Here is a 21149-nt window from a genome sequence, read left to right on the forward strand (position 1 = left end):
CTTTTTTTTAAGTTGTCAATGGATCTTTATTTTTTATTTGTTTCTATGCAGTGCTGAGAATCAAACCCAATGCCTCACATATGCTAGCTAGGCAAGCGCTCTACCACTGAGCTACAACTACAGCCTCAGAAGCAACTTTTCTTGATGTCATAATTTCTGGGTTGCTTCTCTGTAGTATCTGGCTTCTCCATTTTCCATCACCTGTTTAATCACATCACTGAATTATAATGTTTGAAAAAACTAGAGACAAGTTTTTACTATCTGGACCCTGAAACAGGGTGAGCCAAACAGTTTATTTTTAGCTATTATAAACCATATAATAGTCAAAACCTTAGTTCCCAATGTGTATTTCCTTAGCACAAATTTCTGGAAAATTATGTAAAACATATATATATCACCTATTTCCCCACTGAACAGGTTCTACCAATTTATACTTTGACCAATTTACCAACTTATACTCCCATGGTCTCAACACTTTGTTAAAAACAATAGGAACTAATTTAAATTTTTCCTTTATCATTGGCTCTATTATTCTCTTAGCCTTGATCTTTTTCCTTTCTCAGTTATTGTCAAGCAATTTTCCACAGAGATGTGGAATTCCAGGAGGAGGGAGGGGTGCTAAGGATTATTATTATTTTTTTAAGTTGTTTGAGAACCAATGGGAATGGTTGTGACCAGTATGAACAGTCCTGGCTTCTGTATCTCAGGAAGGCCAAGACTTGGGCACAAAACTTTACAGTTAATGTAAAAAAAAATCCCAATCCAACGGGGTCCTCTCTGCCAAGGAAAAGCTGAGGGGACTGTGTTTCTAACACAAAAAGATGACTCCTTATAATTTAAAACAGGGAATAGGGGGAAGCAGAGAAGTCCCTTCCGAATTCGGGGGTTCTATCGCTGACAAGCCTCACAGGTGCGACAGGACACGGCAGTGATGAGCGCGGCCCCCTTCCTGCTGCCGTCCTCTGACTCCAGGAAGGACACTTCACATTTAGGGGCCAGGTCCTTCACAGTCTCATGCATGACTTTGGCAAAACTGGAAAAAGGGAGAGAAAGACAAAAGAACAAAGCACTTTAATAATGACAGATTTGTGTGCTCAGAGGTGAGAAGTAATGTTGGCAACACACAAGTAATTAAGAGGAGGAGCACAACAGCTACACTGTGGGTCTATTTATTTGTACCAGAAAATTAAGCCTGGGAGATGCTAATAATCTGTCCAAGTTCAATATCACAGTGTACCCATTTAGCTCTTAACTCAAGGGAGCTAAGATTTCACTCTAGAAAAAATGCCTTGGAATTCTGGTGAACTGTGCTCTTAAAATGAATCAGTGAAAGAAGTTCAACAGTCCTGTGAGCCACCTATGAGTCTTGCAGAAGTGTGTAACCTCCTCTGCAGGGGAGGACCAAATCCTGTGCATGTGGTTTCTATATTTTCCAAGGGTTATTACTTCACATCAGACCTACACTGACTCCAAAATGCCACTGAAGGCAAGAGGGGCAGATGTATAGGGTTTCTGTTAGGACATTACAGAGATCACAGATCATCTTCCTATGGGACTGGAAAAAGAGACAGTCACCATCCAACCCATCCCAATCCAAGAGGGTCAGGATGCCCTCTCATCTGTGAAGCTTAGGATGCCCAGTCCCAGGGTCGGGAGCTAAGTTTCCATCCCTGCTACAGTTTGGATCTAAATGTCCCTCATGTAAGAGGTGGGAGGTTTTTAGGTCACTGGGGCTATGCCCTTGGAGGGAATTGTGGGACTCTGGTCTTCCTTTTTCTTTCTTTTCCACTTTCCAGTCACAAGGTGAGCAGTTTGGCTCCACACACACTCCTGCCATCATGTGCTACTTTTCCACAGGCTCCAAAGCAGCAGGGCCAACCAGCCTTGGACTGAAACTTCTGAAACTGTGAGCCAAAATAACCCTTTCCTCTTTATAAGTTGATTATCACATGTATTTTTTGACAGGAAGAGAAAGCTGAATAAAAGTCCCTTTCCCAACCCTCATCTGGAGCCAAGACTCCTATTTTTACAATGAGACTTATCACTGAGGAGAGGGACGTGGATTTTTGGAGGTCCCTCCCCCTCTTTTCACTAATAGTGCAGACTCAAAGAGCCTCTTAGGTCATTAAAATAAATGTGGTGACAGCTCAACTCATTATATCATAATAGCTAAACTATGGAACCAACCTAGGTGCCCTTCAATTGATGAATGAATAAAAAAATGTGATTTATATTAAGAAAATACATATACATATATGAATATTACTCAGTCTTAAAGATAAATGATGGTATTTGCTTGTAAATGGATGGCGCTGGAGAATAAGCTAAGCAAAATAAGTCAATCCCAAAAAACCAAAGGCTGGTGATTTTTCTGATATGTGCATGCTAATTCACAATAAGGGGGTTGGTTATGGGGACAGAAAGAATAGTAGAATGAATCAGACATTACTACTCTATGCACATATATAACTATAAAACCAGTGGGATTCTACATCATGTGCATCCAGAAGGATGAAAAATTATGCTCCAACTATGTGTGATGTATCAAATTGCATTCTACTGTCCTGTATAAATTAAAATAAAAATTGAAAAAAATCAAGTAGCTGCTATGTAGATAGTGTATAATACTGTCCAAATATATTGAAACTATGTTTATAAATAAAAATGTTGATATAAACATTTTGATTTAGGAAAAAAATACACAAATGTATTTGTGGGAGAGGTGGTCACAGTTTAATCCAGGATTCTCCACCCTCACTTCACCCCGTGGGTACTGTGCAGGCTGGGCACTGCTCTACTCCTTTAGCTTTAAGCTTAAAGGCTTTCAGAAGAGAGTATATGGGCTACTTCCTCACTTCAAAATAAATTATACAAATAGACAAGTGAGAGAAGACAGAAGCAAAATGGTAATAAGAAGGGAGAAAGGAGAAGACAAGGGAAACAAGGAATACAGTTGAAAGAAAGGGGAACTTGATATTTCCATATTGAGGGCACAGCAAAGGGCCAGGCAGCAATCCCTTTCAGTGTCACAGGCCATAGGGTCTGTCTGTGTCTACTCCTCATGGGTAGTATGAAAGCGGCCATCGACAGCACATAAACACATGAGTGCCACTCTCTTCCAATAAAACTTGATTTACATGAGCAATCATGGCTATTGATTGCCAATTCCCTGACCTAGATCATAGGGGGAGAATCTTGCTTGAGTTCCAGCATGTTTGCTAGAACATTCACAGCAGCACTGTTTGTAATATGAGTCAAAATCTAGAAATAATCCACATAGTACACACTTGGGAGGCTGAGGCAGGAGTATTGCTCAAGACCCAGCAGTTTGAGACCCTGGACAACATAGCAAGACCCCATCTCCAAAATAAATAAACAAACCATAAATGCTGTGTGAGAAAAGCCAGTCACAGAAGAAGCCATGTGATTCTATTCATGGCAAGTTCAAAAATCATGCTCAATTTCTAGTATATGTTTACTAAACAATATAGATGTGTAACATAGAGACTCGGGGAAAAAAAAGCAAGAACTGAGTTGGGGCAGCCCTTATTTCTAGCAGAGTAGGGAGAGGGTGCAATTGCAGGGCGGGGTGGGGGGCAACACATGTCCAATACTGAACACAGGCTTGATTCTGGTTCTGATTACTGATCTCCAAATTACAAACATTAAAAACAACTATTTAATAATAATTTTCTATAAAGTTAAAAGGGGAATGGGGACAAAGACAAAGCGATAAAGGTCTGGGGTCAGGAACTCACTGAGGATGTAGAGGGTCCCATCCACACCCACTGAGACTTTGAGGGTGTCCAGCCCACGGTTTTCCTGTATCTTGTCCACAAAGACAGCCATGCCTGCACCACAGAGCTGGGCTGCCCGCCATGCCACCACAGTGCACACCTCCTTGACGATGATGCTGTCGTCACAGGTGCTCTCGAGGCCCAAGTGGTGCAGGATGGCACGGACTTGCAGCAGGGCCAGGCAGTCTCTGGGGTGGAAGGGAGACGGTGAGTGGTCAGTCAAGAGCAGAGAGGGCTGGAGACCCCTCTCTGGTTGGCTCTTTTATCCTGAGAGTGACAGGAAATTTTAAAAGAAGGTCCTCATTCTACTTTGTGCAGGGAAGGTAGAACACTGTCACTACAAAACATATCCAAAACCAAAGGAACTTCATTGTCTACTCATTTGGAAATAATAAAGACAGTGGCCATGCTGGCATGTGGCATTTCTAGCTGTAGAACATGTTTATGTCCCTTCTCTCATTGCTGTCCCTGGGTCTTCAGGAAAAGCATTAACTCACTAGCATTACACTCCTGCTTGATTTCCATTCCCCACACTGGGTAGTCTGCATTCTGCTTGTGTCCTTTTTATGAAATAGATGCACATAAAATTGTAGTGAGAAAATAAACCCTATTTTATAAAGAAAACTATTTTAGAGACCTAGAATCATCTCCTCACCCATCAACTGAGCAGACTCTGTTCACTGGTGCAGATGCCCTTGGGGCCCACTCAGGTCAGTTACCCAGTTCCTGGTCTATGCTTTGAGAGTAACCATAGCATTAATTTTTTAAGGGCTCTGAAATTCACCATTCTAATTTGGAACAGAGTTTTCTGCCATTAGACCAGAGGACAGAGGCTTCAGTCTAACAAGACACAGCATAGCATGATTCTGCCCTGCCTGATGTTTACTTAGTCCTTGATAGAGTGAAGCCTGTCCTCTTTAATCAATCCTCATTGCCTGATTGTTGCAGCCAGCAGTGAAGAAGAATCCCCAAGCCAAGCATGGATGCTTCATCACATTATTTTCCTCTGCACATTTTAATTTACATCCTATAATGGGGTATCTTTCTTGTTCTATTTGACCTAAATATACAACAATATCCCTGTTCATGTCCCCATGCCATGCTCAGCACCATCTTTCATGTGTGAGCCACTAGACTGACTTGTGTGAGCCCTGCTCTGATCTCACTTGAGCTGTGAAATCCTTCAGCTTGTCTGTCCATGAGAAATACATAGGACATGACCGCATCCTCCTCCAAACCCTAAATCAACTCTCACCTCTCAATCTGAGACAAGAACTTTGTTTCAAAGATTCCCCTTGTCTTGAGCTGCTCTGAGATGCGACCGCGGAAGAGCAGCCCACGCTTGGTGAAATCGATAAGGATGTTACGGACAATCTCGCCCAAGTACATGCCACTGATCAACTTCTCAAACTTGTAATTCATGGAGGTTAAATAGGAAGGTGGTGTGATGTGTTGAGACAGAACGGAAAGTGGAGTACAGCATGGCAGGAAAGGAATGCCACTTAATTCACTTGAGCAGGATTCCTAGTGTCCTCTCACACTGATCCTCCACCTTCAGCAAAACTGAGCATGTGCTGTCTGCTCACACCCTCCCCTCACCCGACCACCATCACCACCACCACTCATGGAGCTTTGTGATGCTGGCCCTTGAGCAGTTCTGGCAAGAGAGGGTGCTTGACGCTGGATGGCTGGGGGAGGAAGAAAGGATTTGCTCCTGTGTGGGTGCCCCAGCAATGCTGTTTTACCCTGGCAGCAGCAGTGGTCCACTCATCATTTTTCCCTCACAGACTCAGCCCTAGGTTTTGATCCCACCCCCACCTCCGCTTTCCCGAGCCTCGAGGTGGAAGCAGCTTCCTCATGTTTACTAACTCAGAACTTTCTAAGAAACCCATTGTCATCTCAAGATAATAAGCTTCCTTGCAAATGCTATGGTGGAGTCTCCGATAACTTATTGCTGTCCAGTTCTGGAATACAAGGCCCTCACCTAGTTGGGTGCCTACCTCTGTTTGCCCAGGTTGAGCGAAAGATCATCCACAGCCTTGTCAAATTCCGTGCGGAAGTCGTCCAGGCATCCATTGCCCTAAAGCCCCCCCCCCACTCTATGTTGACGCACATCTGCCCCTCTTCTCCATCCACCAGCTCCACATTTCACATCTCCTCCATGTAGCAGGCGTTGCTACCCATGCCTGCCAATCACAGGGACACCAGGTCTCACTCAGCTCCAGCCTCCCACCCATCCAAGGCTGTACCCCCCGCCCCTGTGGGGAGGATGGTTGATAATGTTACCAACAATGAGGCCAACCTCACAGTGAGGGTCTTCATAGCCACAGGTCATCATAGTTCCAACTGTGTCATTAACCATAGCCACCACGTCCAGGTCAAACTCCTAAGAAGGCAGAAGCAGATGCCTAGTCCACAAGTGAACCCCAACATTCTCCCTTCAGACATTTGCAAGGACACTTACATGTATATAAAATACATCTCAAATGCTGTGGCTCACTCCCTTATTTCATACTAGGCTCGCTCAAGGCTTGCATGAAGACTTCCTTATTGTGCTGCTATTAAGATTGCCACTTCCCTGCTCACTTTATTTGCTCTCCTTGTCCAACTTCATTTATCTTAGCCCTTAATAACAGTTGCCATTGGATTATGGGTTTATGTTTGAGAACAAACGTTCTTTTTTGTTTTGTTTTGTTTTGTTTTGCTGTCATTCCTGAATCCCCACACCCAGAACAGAGCTTTATGCACAGTGGACACTCAACCATTGCTGAGCTGAGTGATTACATCAATTTTCCTGCCAGCCAAAGCAACTGCACTCAATGTTGGCCCTCACAGATCACTTCAAGCATCAAGGAATCAATGCATGGGGTCTCCTTTACCTCTCGCCTGTGGATCACTTCCTTCAGCAGGGTGACCATGTCCTCACCCTCGCATCCAGATGCCTTGAAGCCTTTGGTCCACTTAAGGAGGATACTCTAAAAAGCACAGAGAAGACCTCAAGGGCTGCTGGGTCATTTCTGGGCTCTCAATCTTTTAAACTAGACAGATTCCCTGGAGTAACTAGCCATCTCACCTACCAGTGATCCTCAATCTAAGGTTGTTCCTAAGGTTGCTGCTTGGATTTACTGAGTACTTTCTGTACACCAATGCTGGTGCATGATATATGCTACACCATTTAATCCCCACAGCCATCTTTGGAGAACATTTATTATGATCACACCCACCTTTTACAGGTAACCCAGGCACCCAGGTGACTTGCCTAGGCCTAGTTTGAAGCTAAAAGCAGGACTCACCTCCAGACCTGCTGACTCCAATTAATGGCTCATAAGCACTGTGCAAATGTCCCAATACATGTTTCCTTTACTGGGCAAAGCAGTTTTGCCCTGTACCTGTCCTTCACTTAAATCAGAAGGGTCAGTACATCTCTTAATTTTTCATACTTCCGTATCCAGTGAACGAGTACCTGGACACAGCTGGGGAAGTGTCTAGGCCTCACATTTCTTAGTGAGAAAGCTCTCTAAGGCTTCTCAGAGTCCTCTGTGGGCCCATCTTTAGTGTGGCCCTTGACCATGTCACAGGGCCATCTGGAAGTAAATGCCCGGTGGCTTTGCACGTGGGAGGAATCTTTGTTCACTGGAGCCCTCTGTGCTGCCGAACACCAGGAACCAGTGTCAGCAGTCCCAGATCCATTTCCCAAGAGGCTGGACCCATCAGTGGACTGTGTGCTCACTACCTCCCACTTGCACGGTGTCCCCAGGCCTTGCTTGGTGGTTCATGCCCATCACCTTGGCATCTCATCCACCTGGATGTGTCACACCATGATCAGATCCCAAGAGACTCAGAAGAACAAAGCGCATTCCTGTGGAGCCTTGGTTTACACACTCACATCCAGACAAGGGTGTGCTCACCTCCACCCATCTCTCTCATCTGCACATTAGCTTCATATCTCTGGCAAAAGTTTGACGTGTTAAAATTTATAGAATGTCCAAGTAATATCACTTCAGGTAATCCTTATAAAAAGACACCAACAGGCCCCAACAGCTGGGGAGACTTGCCCAAGGCCAGTGGCGAGTAAGTACAGCCAGAGGCCCTCAGGCCTCCTGAGCACCTGCTAATACCTCATCATCAGGATGACCTCATCAGCTAACAGATAGAATCGTCTTTCCCTTTGTTTGCTGTTCATTTTTATGATCCTAGACATAACATGTGCTCTTTACAGATAATTGGAACATACAGATTAAGATCCAGCAGGATGACTGTTCTATTCAGATAAACTACTTCTATTCAGATAAAAACAGTTATCATACCCAATAAAATATATAAATACATGGTATGAAAAGATAGTGTCTGTTTAAAATAAAATAAAATAAAAATTTGTAGGAAAAGTCTGGAAGGACCTTGTTGGAATGTTATTTTTACTTTTCTATTAATCATTTTTTCTTCTTTTCTATATAATATAGATATTATAATTCTCAAAAATTTAAGAATAAATAAATAAAACCTCTCCCCATCAAGTCATTCTTCTAATTTACTCCAAGTACTCCTCACCTCCTCCAGGACTGCACTCAGATTATCACCTCACTGCGTCTTCAGAGCTGTAGTATCCCATTGCCATGGTCCAAACAGCAGCTCTTACTTTCCTGAGCTTGCTTCAACAGCCCAGTTTGGAAGCATCTAAGGCAGGAACCATGCCTTTTGCACCTGGAAACTGCATCCACAGCACCATAACCCTGCAGCATGCATGCAAGTTTCTACATAACTGGCTATGTCAGAGAGGAACCACTGTTCAAATAAAAATACTCTAATATCGAAGCCATCAGCCCAGATCCCAGCATTGCCTACTCAGCTGTCCTCCATCTCTTTATGTACTCTTATCCAGAACATCTGGGAACACCAGATCTTCAATTCCTCTTTCATTCATCCAAGGCAAGTTGAACAGGAATGAGAGGCAAAAGTGAGTCTAGAAAGACCAGAGCATCCACATTTACAGGAGACAAAATAAAAATGCCTGAGCCTGTAAAGCCTCAGGAGCAGGAGAGAGAATTTGAGCTCATGGGCTCAAGACATCAGAAAAACAGAATTCAAATAGTGGCTTGGCTACTCCCAAGCTAGATGACCTGGAGCAAGGCACCAAGTACCTAAGTAGACCTTATCTTCTTTACTGAAAATTAGGCATATGAACACTTAACATAGATGGTTGCTGTGAGGATTGAATGAGATAATGCACATGGGAAGCTAAATGTATAATGTGGCATACAAATAAGTGCTTAAAATATGTGAGTTTCATGTTTTGTTTTAGCATCACCATCATCATTCTTCCAAAGAAAGTTGGATCCTAACTAACCCATTTAACCTTCACCAGCCTCAACCAACTTATTCTTATCAATGGGCCCTTACTCCCCAAGGGTCACTAGTGCCCTTCTTTCACTCATTAAGGTCAATAAAGCCCATAGGAGAGCCCTGTGGGAAGGCACTGTTACCTCATCCAAGCTGTTCTGCTGGCAGGGGAAAGAGAAGTTGAAACCCAGAGGCAGAGACACACCCTTCATGCCCATGTGCTCCAGAAAGTTAGTGATGCATTGGATGATGTGGTCAAAGAGCTGTGGGGAGAAGTTGGAGCACTAAGAAAGAGGCCCTGGCCTAGATGGGCTAGCCCCAACAAGACCTCAGTAGGAGCTCAAGGTTTCTATCCAGAAGAAATGAAAGCTCAGGCACAAACCCAGAGAGCAGCCTGGGCCTGGGGTGCACCAACCTTCTCCAGGTCCATGGGTGAACAAGGAAAGTGCTGTCATTGAAAGCAAGAAGCTTCCTGGGCCCTCCTGGAGGCTCCATGCTGCTCATCTCCTCGCCTGTGCCATGCATGACCTCCCGTGGGATGGATTAGATCTTGTTGTGCATCTCTACTCCTCACTGCTTCCCATTTCACACACGCACTAGCAGGACCTGGAAATTGGTTCCTACAAGGTCCAAGGCCGAGAAGTCCCCTTTCTCTGGAAAACAAATCCAAGGAGGTAATGAGCTGGGGTGACAAAGAGTGACAGTTTATGTACCTTCCCCTGACAGGGCCCACTCTACAGCTTCAGCAGCCTCAGGGGGTGATGGAGTGTGAGCTCTATTTAATGATGAAGAAAAAAGATGCCCCAGGATGAGATCTCTGCTGGCTCCTTAGTGACTCTCAAATGAGTCCACATGCTGGGGGCCCAGAAGTCAAAGTGAGCACTGCAGAGCTCTGGGGATGCTGATAGAGTACATTTAAAACTATCTAAATATGCTATTTGTGCCAAATCAAATACCACCTTAGGTTAGATTCCAGACTAGAGAAAGAAAAAGAGAGTGTAATTCTTTAAAAGAATTAGAAGGAAAATCTTTTAAAATGAGAAAAACTTCCACCATTAGGCAATTTCAGTGTGCCACAAGCCTCACACACAGTCCCCATCCAACACTTAGGCCATCCTAAGGGATACAGTTCATTCCTTTCTTATGGATGATCAAAATCTGGCTGAGATGGACAACATTACTTATGTAGAATCACATCAGTAGAAAAGGGGAGAAGGATCAAACCCTAGTCTCTGGAATCTATACTAACTGCTACATTGGCCTGCTCAGCAATCATTTTCTCTTATTTGGGAAAAGACCTTGATTTATTAGGTTACAAGACCCACAAGAGGGTTTATAGTGATGTTTTTCTGTAAAGGGACAGACAGGAAACATTTTAAGCTTCATGGACCACATAGTCTCACTGCAAACACTCAACTCTTCCAAGGTAGTGCAAATCAGTCATGAATGCTGTACAGACCAATGGGCATAGCTGTGTGCTGGTAAAACTTTATTCACAAAAGCAGGCATAAGCCAAACCTGGCCCAGGTAGTACAGTACCCGGACCAAGTGATGGTTGTGAGCAGGGGCTCTGGTACCTAAATTCCTGGATTTGAATCCCAGCTCTGACTTTTGCTAGTAGCGTGAACTTGGGCAAGTTTGTTAACTTCTCAGGCCTCTGTTTTTTGCCACATACAGCAGTTGGTTAATACACAAAAGTAACTACTAATCTTTAATAGCTAACAAATATTAAAGGAATTAATAGGCATTAAGTGTGTTGATACATAGTAGGTACCAGTAAGTACTGTTTGATTTTAGCTGAGGTATGTCTGGTTGACTCTAGTATTATAGTAATATAGCTTCAAAAACAGGTGGCAGTTCAAAAGTCCAAGGCTAATGCTAACGGACCTCCCCAATCATCGATGCTAGGACAAAGGCCTGCCAGGAGAGCATCTCTGCTGCATACCTATGCCATCGGGGGTATCACACACGTAGGTGGGCAGCATCTTCACAGGGGAGATGGAGTGTGTCTCCTTGTTCATACCTCGCTCCATTTGAAGCTCCATCCTCCTCTTGACCTCCAGCAACTGCTCATGGCTCAGTTTTATAGGCTCCAGGGTCTTCTGGTGGGCTCTTTGTTGATCAGCCAGTCGGTAAGCCATCGCAGTCACCATGGCTGCCCCTTTGCTGCTGCCACCCTCAGAGCCGAGGAAGTGAATGACACAGTCAGGCAACAGCCGACTTACAGCCTTGTGAAGACGCTTGGCAAAACTGTAGCCGCCCAGGTGAGATAAGAGACAGGTGTCCACAGTTAAGGTCAGTGGTATAAATGGTTGCACAATGGCTCACTGCTTCAGCCCAAAAGTTGGGCCTGCAAGAGCAGAGGCTGCCCTCAGCCTTCTCCCTCCACATTTTCCCATGTTAGGAATCCCTGTATAAAACCTCAGATGACCGCCCTGGTGGGGTTTATCCCCCACTGAAAGGAAAGGACACTTCTTGCAAAACACTGTTCCCTATGTGCAGTCACAAAAAAATCTCCTCTGCCCAGGAGATTGCAATCAGCCTCTGCAGTCTAATAGAATCAGGTGGCTCTAACATTACCCATTTTTCATGTTCCATAACTCATTTTATTTGAAGATGTAACTTCTTCTGCACTCTCACCTCTCTTTTGCCAATTTCTTCCAACCATCTCAAGGTATCTGAACAGCTAAAGATAACATGTTATGTTTGGCAAGAAACTCTCCAGGTGATGACTGCTTTGAGGTATCGCTCTGGTACTCCAAGTGTGGTCCATGAGCCAACTGCCTCATTGGAGGCTGTGAGATGCAGGATCTCAGGCTCACCTCAGACCTTCTGAACCAGAATCTGCCTCTTAAGATCCCCATGTGATTCATGTGCACATTAACTAAAGTTTGGGAGGCACTGAGCTAGGAGATTAGGGGACCTCAGAGCTGAGACCTTCCACAGTGACCAGCTCAGTTAATGATGCCATATTGACCTGGCACTCATGTTAGGAGAAATTAAATGAGTGCAACAAGAGGCATCTTCCAGGTCCCAACTGAAACTTGAATATCTGGATATATATAACCCAAGGGATCAAAACATGCAGCATGGCATCAATTCAATACCCAAATCAGAGGCTGGTAACCCCCAGGACTGAGGTGGTCCCTGGCAGAATACATAGCACATATAAGAACCACCAAGAATCATAAGAGTAAAGAATGAAACTCTGTCTTATAAAGAAGAGGGTGGCCAAGAAGAGTACCCAGCATGCAGGGGAGCTCTGAGTCATCATCAGCCTTCAGAAATCACCTCCACCCACACCAGGAATGACATCCTCCAGTAGCCACTTGCTCCATTGGGAACTATAATTCTACAAAGACCCCCGACACCTTGGGATGAAAAACAGAGCTGCCCGATGGAGTCACCAGGTCCCAGGTACTCTGGGACCTCCTTCACTCCTGGGCCCAACATGCTGACTCACTGAAGGTGTTTCTTGTAGACGGAGCCATCAATCCCAAAGGTGGAGCGCACCCTATCCTCACCCTTGCTCTCCTTGATATGCTGCAGCACAGCAGCCAGGGTGGCTGCACACAGGTTGGTTGAGCGTGTGGACACAATCTGGCAGATCCCTTGAGTGGCCACACAGTCCTCCTGCAATGGATTCAGACCCAGCCACACCATCACCTGGTAGGCCTTCCGGATGCCATCCTTATCGCTGGGAATGAGAAAGATAGTGTGTGTGCACTTGTCTGACCCACTGTGGCCAACAGGAGGAGGGTGTGGGTTGGCAAGGAAGCCCATCAGCTCCAGCAAACCCCATCTATCAGTGAGGACACAATTTCTCTTATGACCTTGCTACCTGTTTGTGAGCAGGGTGGGGACAACAAGGAGGGAATACAATGCAACATCGCCACCTTGAGGTATCTTTCCCAGACATCACATACACACACACACACACACACTCTCTCTCTCTCTCTCTCTCTCTCTCTCTCTCTCTCTCTCTCTCTCTCTCACACACACACACACTCACTCACACACTCACATACAGTGCTAACCTGGCTCATTTTTCCCCCAGTAAGTAAAACCAGTATTTCTTTTCTGTGTGCTAATATGAAGATAAGACCTGGTTCATGGACCTTCTGCACTCTTTTCATTTGCCATTTACTTGTCTTAGGGTAAAGAGACAGAATCTCTGCCTCTATAAACAGTCACCTCTAAACATGTGCCAGCTGTGCTGCCCATCTGTTCTCTCTAAAGCAGCCAGAGTTTGTCTGTGTCTGAAGATGGTGGGAAAAGTTAGGTGATTTGACACCATAAGTGCCCTTCTCAGGGGAGCCAAATGCCTCACTATATTGAGTACTATCATCCCCTTGGGGTGTAGCAAGTTTAGCCACTGTTTAAAGGTTCCACTCAGAACAAAGTCCTTGGAATGCTTTCACTGCTTCTTTTGGCACTGAAATCACCTCCTCTCTCTACCTGGTTCCTCAACTAATAGGACCCCCTCTATTCACATGAGGAAATAGCAAGAATGAAAAACTAGCCCCAGCTATCAGGATACTATGGGCCATCCTCACTCCCACCCCCGGGCTGGACTATGAGTGGGTAAATATATCTGTGGGCATCCAAGCACCTATTTTTCTGTTTTGAAGTAGGGCTCAGGGTAGTCCCTTTTGAGAACTGCTGATAAGAAAAGACATGTCAGAAATTCAGGAGAAGAACAAGGAGATAGATGCAAACAAGTGTTAAGGTGCCCCCGTTAATGCCTCCAGGATTTAACCCAGGGCAACAGCCCAAGTCCCTGCATGCGCAGGCCAACTGTTTCTAGAACCCTGAGTCACTTCATTAGCATCACCCTCAAAATCCACACGAGCACAGACAAGTAAGTAGAGTGAATTCACAGGCCCACCATGGGTAACCTTCAAGACCCTATTGTGGCCAGGTGACATGGCACATGCCTATAATCCCAGCAGCTTGAGAGCCTCAGGCAGAAGGATCATGATTTCAAACCCAGCCTGAGCAACTTAGTGAGGCTCTAAGCAACTCAGCGAGACCTTATCTCTAAACAAAATATTTTAAAAAGAACTAGGGATGTGGCTCAGTGGTTAAGCACCCCTGAGTTCAATCCCCAGTATCACCCCCCAAAAAAAAAGGCAATCATGTGGACCTCCTGCTCAAAGAGTCAAAAGCCAATGCCTCATCCATGTTCTCCAAATGCCTCTCCCCATAACCAGACACTTGGTTATGGGGAGAGGCATTGGGACCAGAAACTTACTCTTCAATATCTGAGACATCTTTGGTTTCAAAGCTGCCTGTGGTGAGCAGTTCTGGGCTGAGCTTCCCCTGGAACAGCAGCTCTTCCTTGGCCATCTTCACCAGGATGAGCCTTACCAGCTCCCCCATGTACATCCCACTGATCATCTTCTCAAACCTGCAGGGAAATACAGACCAAAGCAATAATACCCCCCCACTGTCCGTGAATGCACAACTTTCCTAGGGAGGAAAGACACAAATATGTGAGATTCAGCATGCTTTAGAGGACAGTATGATTAAGGATTAACTTTTTCAGGTGTGTGTCGACCTGACAGCTGGGGGGCTGCAGGAACTGTGGGATTAGGACTGACCCTCAGGCTGGTGAGTCTTGAACAATGGGAAAAAACAGGACTTAAACAGATTAAACAACCAAGTGTATAGAACATTCTGGACAGACTGAATTTTAGGTAATTTAATTTTGTGTAGGAGAATGTTTTTTAAAATTTCTTCTCTCAAAAAAAAAAGCTTCTTTGAAATAGAATCTCACGTAGAGTCCCAATATTTTTTTTCAAGAGGAAAAAAATTCAACCTGATTAAACATAGGCACAAGCCTCTTTAAGGCAATTTGTGGATTCCTGAGAAAATGGTGGGGTGGGGAGACAAGTTGGGGCAGGAAGATAGTGAGGCAAGATTACAAGACCAAATTAGAACAGCTCTCAAAGAGTCTGGGGGTAAACACAATGGAAGTTTTGGAGCAGGCTGGTGATAGAAGAAAGGCAGAGATCAGCTCCCAACCTGAGGCAGTTTGGTAATTTAATTTTGCAGCACTAGGTGACACTGTTTTCTTTAGAAGTCTTTCCAGCGACGACTATGTGGCAGAGGAAACTCAATCTCTTTTGGGCAAAGAAGTCCCATTGGTCTCTCAGAAAGCCTCTGGGTCTTAGAGAGAGGAGGATCCTAGGGCTACTGGTACTGTCTAGGACTGGCTTCAGTGACAAGGAGGCCCAGAGCAGGGGTGTGGAAGGGAGTTGGACATTACCTACAAAGAGACAACTTAGGCCAAGTCGGAAAGCATTGGAGCTAAGGGACAGGTGGCAGCATTTGTTCCGAGCACAAGGCACATTGAAAATGTCAAAGCACCAACATGGGCACCCGCCTTGGGAGTAACCTGGCTTCAACAGTGAGGATTCCACATCTTCACATGTGAAGCTGGTTGTATAGAAGCTAAGGGAAACACCCCCAGGGCAAGCGGGTCTCTACAGTGTGATGTCATTGCTCATGATTTTGGGGCTACCTCAGCTGACAATTTGAAAGATGACTTCCCAATCTTTTTTTTTTTTAATGAATAAACCAGGAATATGCTGTCAAGACCTGGTGGGGAATTTTGTCTTTTGATACTTCAAAGGGTACAGGACTCTTTGGAATGACATGGGTATGTCTCATTAATGGAGGCAGGCATTGAGTGAATGACTTCTCAGCTCATAAACCTCTGGCCACCTATGGCAGACACAACTGGTATGTTCCTAAGTTCAGGTAAATGGACTCACATTTCAACACGTAAAAAAAAAAAAAAAAAAAAAAAAAAAAAAAAAAAAAAGCTTATGACTTAATGAAACCAAGCTTTGAGGAAGAAAGGACTCCCCAGTAAAGCAAAAGGCTGCCCACCACTGACCTGGTATATAGGGCTAGTTTTCCTTTCTAAGTAGAGATCTGTGCGAAAAGACTTCCCAAAACAGTCCCAACACCAAGAAGACCATAGAGATGCTGCATTGCTCAAAATGTTTTGTAACTATGTTTAGTGCTTGTAGCAATCCAGTCTCAACATCTTCAGAGACATTTGGCAAACGTGAGAATGAAATAAGGTTGTGTAAGAGTCGAAAATAACATAAAACCAACTCTGACCTGGCTGGAGTGTAGAAGATTCAGGTCACAAAATGCTGGGGCCTTTTATCCGATCTACTTCGAGATTATGGTTGGGCCACGGACCAAGGGTGGAGCCCAAAAAGGCTTCTGAGAAGCCAGCCTTTCCATAAGCCTTAATCAGTCTGCAACTGAAGCAGGAGGCCCTGGGACTCTGTGGGTTGGCAGTGAGCAGCGATATGATATAGCCTGGTCCTTTGTGGGGTGCAGTGGTTGAGAGCTACTAAGGGGCTTTTAAGAACTAGGATATGGCCTTCCAAAGTGAATGTGTTGAAGGATGATTGGGTTTATCACTCACACTGGTTTTAGAGCCCTCTCAGCAATTTATATTCCCAAATGTTCCCATAATTGGTGGGTACCTTGGCAAACTTTGGGGGACAAAGTAAGACTATAGAGATGACCTGAAAACAAATGCTCTGTCCCTGAGCAGCCCCAACCTCAGTTCCCAACACACACCCCCAACCCCTCCCCCCAAAGGCCCACTCACAGTTGCTTCCCAGGGTTCAGTGAGCCCATGTTCATCTCTCGGTCAAACTCCGTGCAGATGTCATTGAGCACGCCATCGTCCCCAAAGGCCCCCCACTCCATGTTGATACACATCCGCCCCTCGTCGCCCTCCACAATGTCGATGTGGCACATTTCCTCCATGTAGCAGGCATTGCTGCCAGTGCCTGACCAAAGCAAGGAACTGCTCAAGCACCTCCCTATGCATCCCTCCCCTGCCCCCATCTTCCTATCACGCTACTGTCCAAGGCTGCTCCATATTAGGATCCCTTCCTGCAGACTCCTGGACTACCCAATATATGATCCAGAACTCTACTACCCCCAGCTCCACAAGCCTTGGCTTGGCCCTCCAAAGAAACTACATTGTTATCTTCAAATATAACCCAGCCTACAGGTCACTCCCTTCTTTTCAGCCCACTCCGCCAACTGCACATCCGGCTCTCATACCCAGAGCTCACTCACCCACAATGAGACCAATCTCACAGTCTGGTCATCATAACCACAAGTCATCATGATCCCAACCATGTCATTCACCACAGCCACAATGTCAATATCAAAGTCCTGTATGAATGAAATGGAGGGTTATGACCTTCACCATCACATAAGTGATGGATACAGGATGTGAAGATGGAAAAAGAGCAGCAAGACACACAGCTCAAGTGCAACAGGCTTACTAACCAAACTCAGAGCCAAGGAAGGTTCGAGCTGGAAAGCTAGATCCACACCCAGGTGAACATCGGGCAACTCACTCCCACCCTGCTTGTTCTCATTGTGGAGAACCATTTTCCTGACACCAGCCCTGTGGTCTAGTTTGTAGCCATTACTGCACTAAGAAAAGTCAATCTTGTTGGCTTCTTCTACTTCTCTTTCTTCTCCCTCTCACCTCCCCTCTTCTTCCTTCTCTCTCCCTTTTTCTTTTTCTCTCTCTCCCTCCCACTCCTATGACAGAACTTTATCTGTCCACTCTCGGCCCCATTGTACTGTCATGTCACCATTATGCCAACTTCCTTACTTGAAATGATATGAAGTCTTCTTCAGGACTGAAGGTTTTTTCTTGCACCAAGACTAAGATTACTTTCCACCATGTTAATCTCAAAACCCCAAAGGCATCTGATCATATATAAAATTACTGTGTAATAGCAGAGAAGAAGAATACCTCCCCTTAAGCTCTACAAAAGCTTCTCAGGCTGAGTTTGAGCACAGACTTCAGGGTGAATCCCAAAGGGCCTGCACACCTGAGGTCCCACCAATCCACACTCACCCCTCTCTGCTGGATGGCCTTCCGGATCAGAGCCACCACGTTTTGCCTTTCACACCACTGGACTTGAAGCCCTTGGTCCATGAGACCAGGAAACTCTACTACAAAACAACTAAGGAATGAATATTGATTTTCTACAATTTAAACACAGGCCACATTTTGGCAGGCATCATTAGTAGAGCTCTCTGATGCCCAGCTAAAGTCATGATTGAATTTGTAGACTGTCTCCTGACTAGCGGAGGAAAAAGAAACTCAGGATCCTCCCAGGTTCAGGAAAGGAGATCAAATGAGTGATTCCTTCAGGATTTACTACCTCTAAGAAATAGAAGGAGCAAACTTTAGACTTGCCAAAATAAGATATGTATATCCTTGAATCATTAACTCATGAAGCAACCTTCTTCCAAGACCTTTCATCAAAACACTCAGGATCAAAAGAGTTCCTAGCTTTTCATTCCTGTCGCCCTGGGTGGGATTGGGACACTGTGCAATAGGTGTGAAATGCAGAGTAACAAAGAGCACCCACCTCCCCGATACTTTTTCACCCCTCAACACCTCCACACACGCACAGTCACCTGGAGCCCAGAACTCTAAATACTGAATCCTTAGCTATAAAATCCCTCAGTGCTACTGCCGACACCACAGCAACAGATGGCCACCACGGCGTTCTTCCCAGTCCTCCCAGCTCCAGAAGCGAAGCAATGCAGCAAGTCTTCTGAAGAACCCATCTTACTTCATCTAGTTTACTCTGGTGGCAGGTGAATGAGAAGGTAAAGCCCAATGGGAGCTTCTTGTCTTTAATTTGGAGCTTATCCATGAAGTTGGCCAGGCATTCAGCACTGTGGTCAAATAGCTAAGGACACATGATACAGGAAGATGAGCAGGCAGAATGGCAAAGAAATTAAGACCTTGGGCTCACAAAGGAATTAGTTGAATTTGTACCAGATCCTCTTACTCTCTGAGTCTTCATTTGTTTTTCATCGAAGAAATGGGAATGGTAACTAGACTGCCCATAAAAAGTTCCCCAAATGATTAAAAGAGTCAGTTCATATAAGGGCTTAATACTAGTTAGTACTCATTAAAAGCTGTCTTCCATTTAGACTATTTATCTAAACATCTGTCAAAATAACCCTGAGAGGAAGGGGTAAATCGTGGCCAAAGTTATCAGAATGTCCTCGCACGCCCTACAAATAGGACATCCTTTGGTGGCCCTGGCAGACCCCCCAGACACAAATTCCTAGCCAATTATCTTACCAGAAAGGAAAGTTCACCTCACCATCAGGTAGTAGTACTTCAGCATCCCTGTTTCTTGTGACTGGGGGAGTGGTGGAACATTCTGTGTTGGCATTCTATGAACCAACTTAGCAAAAATGAGTAACTTTTTTCTATTTTTTCCTCTTTTCTAGAAAACTAATCACCTAGGGGCAATCCAAAGAAGTTATCTTTGTTTTCTACTTTCAAAAATGGAATACTCAGTTCTCTCTGAAGAGCAACAAAGAGTAGGGTTTTGTTGGTGGGCACTCCCACAACTGTGATCACACTGAGCAGGACCCACAGCTCCTCGGCCCTGGAGAAAGCTGCATTCACAATGAGCCAGGTTTTTAATCAGCCCCCCAAAAAGCCCCCTGACTTCCTTCTTGGCCATTCAGCACCCTCAAAGAGAAGTTGGTGACCTCCAGATGCTGAAGGGATGAGGCCAGAGAGGTCCTCCCCACCCAACATTCCTACCTCCACTCAGCCTCCATGTGTAGACATTCATACTTGTCCTGCACCGCACCCACCTTCATCTGGGGATGCAGCAAGTGGATCTCATCTGACTTCATGTGCTTTAGCCTCAGTCCATAGCACTCAGCCAGCTGGATGTTGGGCCAAATCCATCCACTTAGCAGGATGGAGGTGATGATCTCCTGCAGAGAGGGACACAACTCAGGGGTGTTCCTTGCTGGGCTCCCCAGGGTGTGATTCTCTAGGGTGGGATTCTACCTTAATGATGTACTTGTTTCTGATTTCCTAGCACTTAGTGCAAGATGTGGTACACAGTGAGCTGTATGTTGTGAATGAACAAATGCTATTCATTTAGTCAAAATGAGACAGAACTGAGGAGACAGCACAGGTGCTGTGCTTCTGCACTGCATTCCAGTTGAACCAGTTAATACTCACTGAGCACCTGCCATGTCAAAAGCACCTTCTTAATGGTTCCCAAGTTCACCATCCTTACTGAGTACTGGACCAGGCACTGCTAAATACTTTACACATGCATGATTTCACTAAATCTGTACAACATGGGGAAACAATCAGGTGTCACTGTCCTTGTGTGACAAAGAGGAAACTGATGTAGGTTACACAAGCCATGGCATTAGGCTCGGATTTTTTAACCCTGGCCTGCTGGACTCTAGATTTCTACCAGGCCAAGCTGATTCACTGGGATGATGGAGAGGGCAATACAGAAGGACAAGACTCACCTCAAGGGAGCAAGTGGTACAGTCCCTAAGATGGGTGGTCATAGGAAATGAAGATATGACAAGAAAGGTGGCCTCTAGTTAACTGGGCCACTTACCCACAGCCTGATGTCCTAGCTTCCTGGCCAGAACCAGAGCTGGATTGACAGGAGGGCCACTTGGGCAGCTGGCTGCCTGGATGTGAACCTCTGAGGCCTTGCCTTGTTCTGACATCACTTTTGCAACATTTTTGCTCAAGCCTCTCATGTGGTTCCACACATAATGGGTGATTGGAGCCCACTCTTGACAGCAGAGAGATGGCTCAGATGCAAACTTGGAAGCCCGCAGGCACTGACCTATCCTGTTGGATGGCTTGGCAGTGTGAGAGATGGATCGATGCCCAGGCAGTTGCTGTTCTGACCAGGAAGAGCAGAGGCATTTTATTATTTAGATTTCATGATTTTTTGTTATTTTTTACCATGCCTCCCAAGAAGTTCTCTAATTTAGTAAATGAAATGCAGCTAATCTCTTAATTGGAACAAAAAGAAGGAGATATGACATCTTTTTTCTCAGAAGAAAATCTGTTTCTTTCTATCTCCACTAGGAGAATGTTAAACTAATATTAAAATAATATGACTATGAAGGAATGCCCAGTTGTTCATTTGC

The 21149-nt window shown here is 45.1% G+C and overlaps 1 pseudogene; it reads right to left on the reverse strand.

Moving 5' to 3' along the window:
- Positions 1-835: 835 nt before the first annotated feature.
- LOC144373532 (hexokinase-2-like) lies at positions 836-18894 on the reverse strand (annotated as a pseudogene).
- Between the last annotated feature and the right edge of the window lie 2255 nt (positions 18895-21149).

This window comes from Ictidomys tridecemlineatus, unplaced genomic scaffold (genome assembly GCF_052094955.1).
Source record: "Ictidomys tridecemlineatus isolate mIctTri1 unplaced genomic scaffold, mIctTri1.hap1 Scaffold_42, whole genome shotgun sequence".
NCBI lineage: Eukaryota > Metazoa > Chordata > Mammalia > Rodentia > Sciuridae > Ictidomys > Ictidomys tridecemlineatus.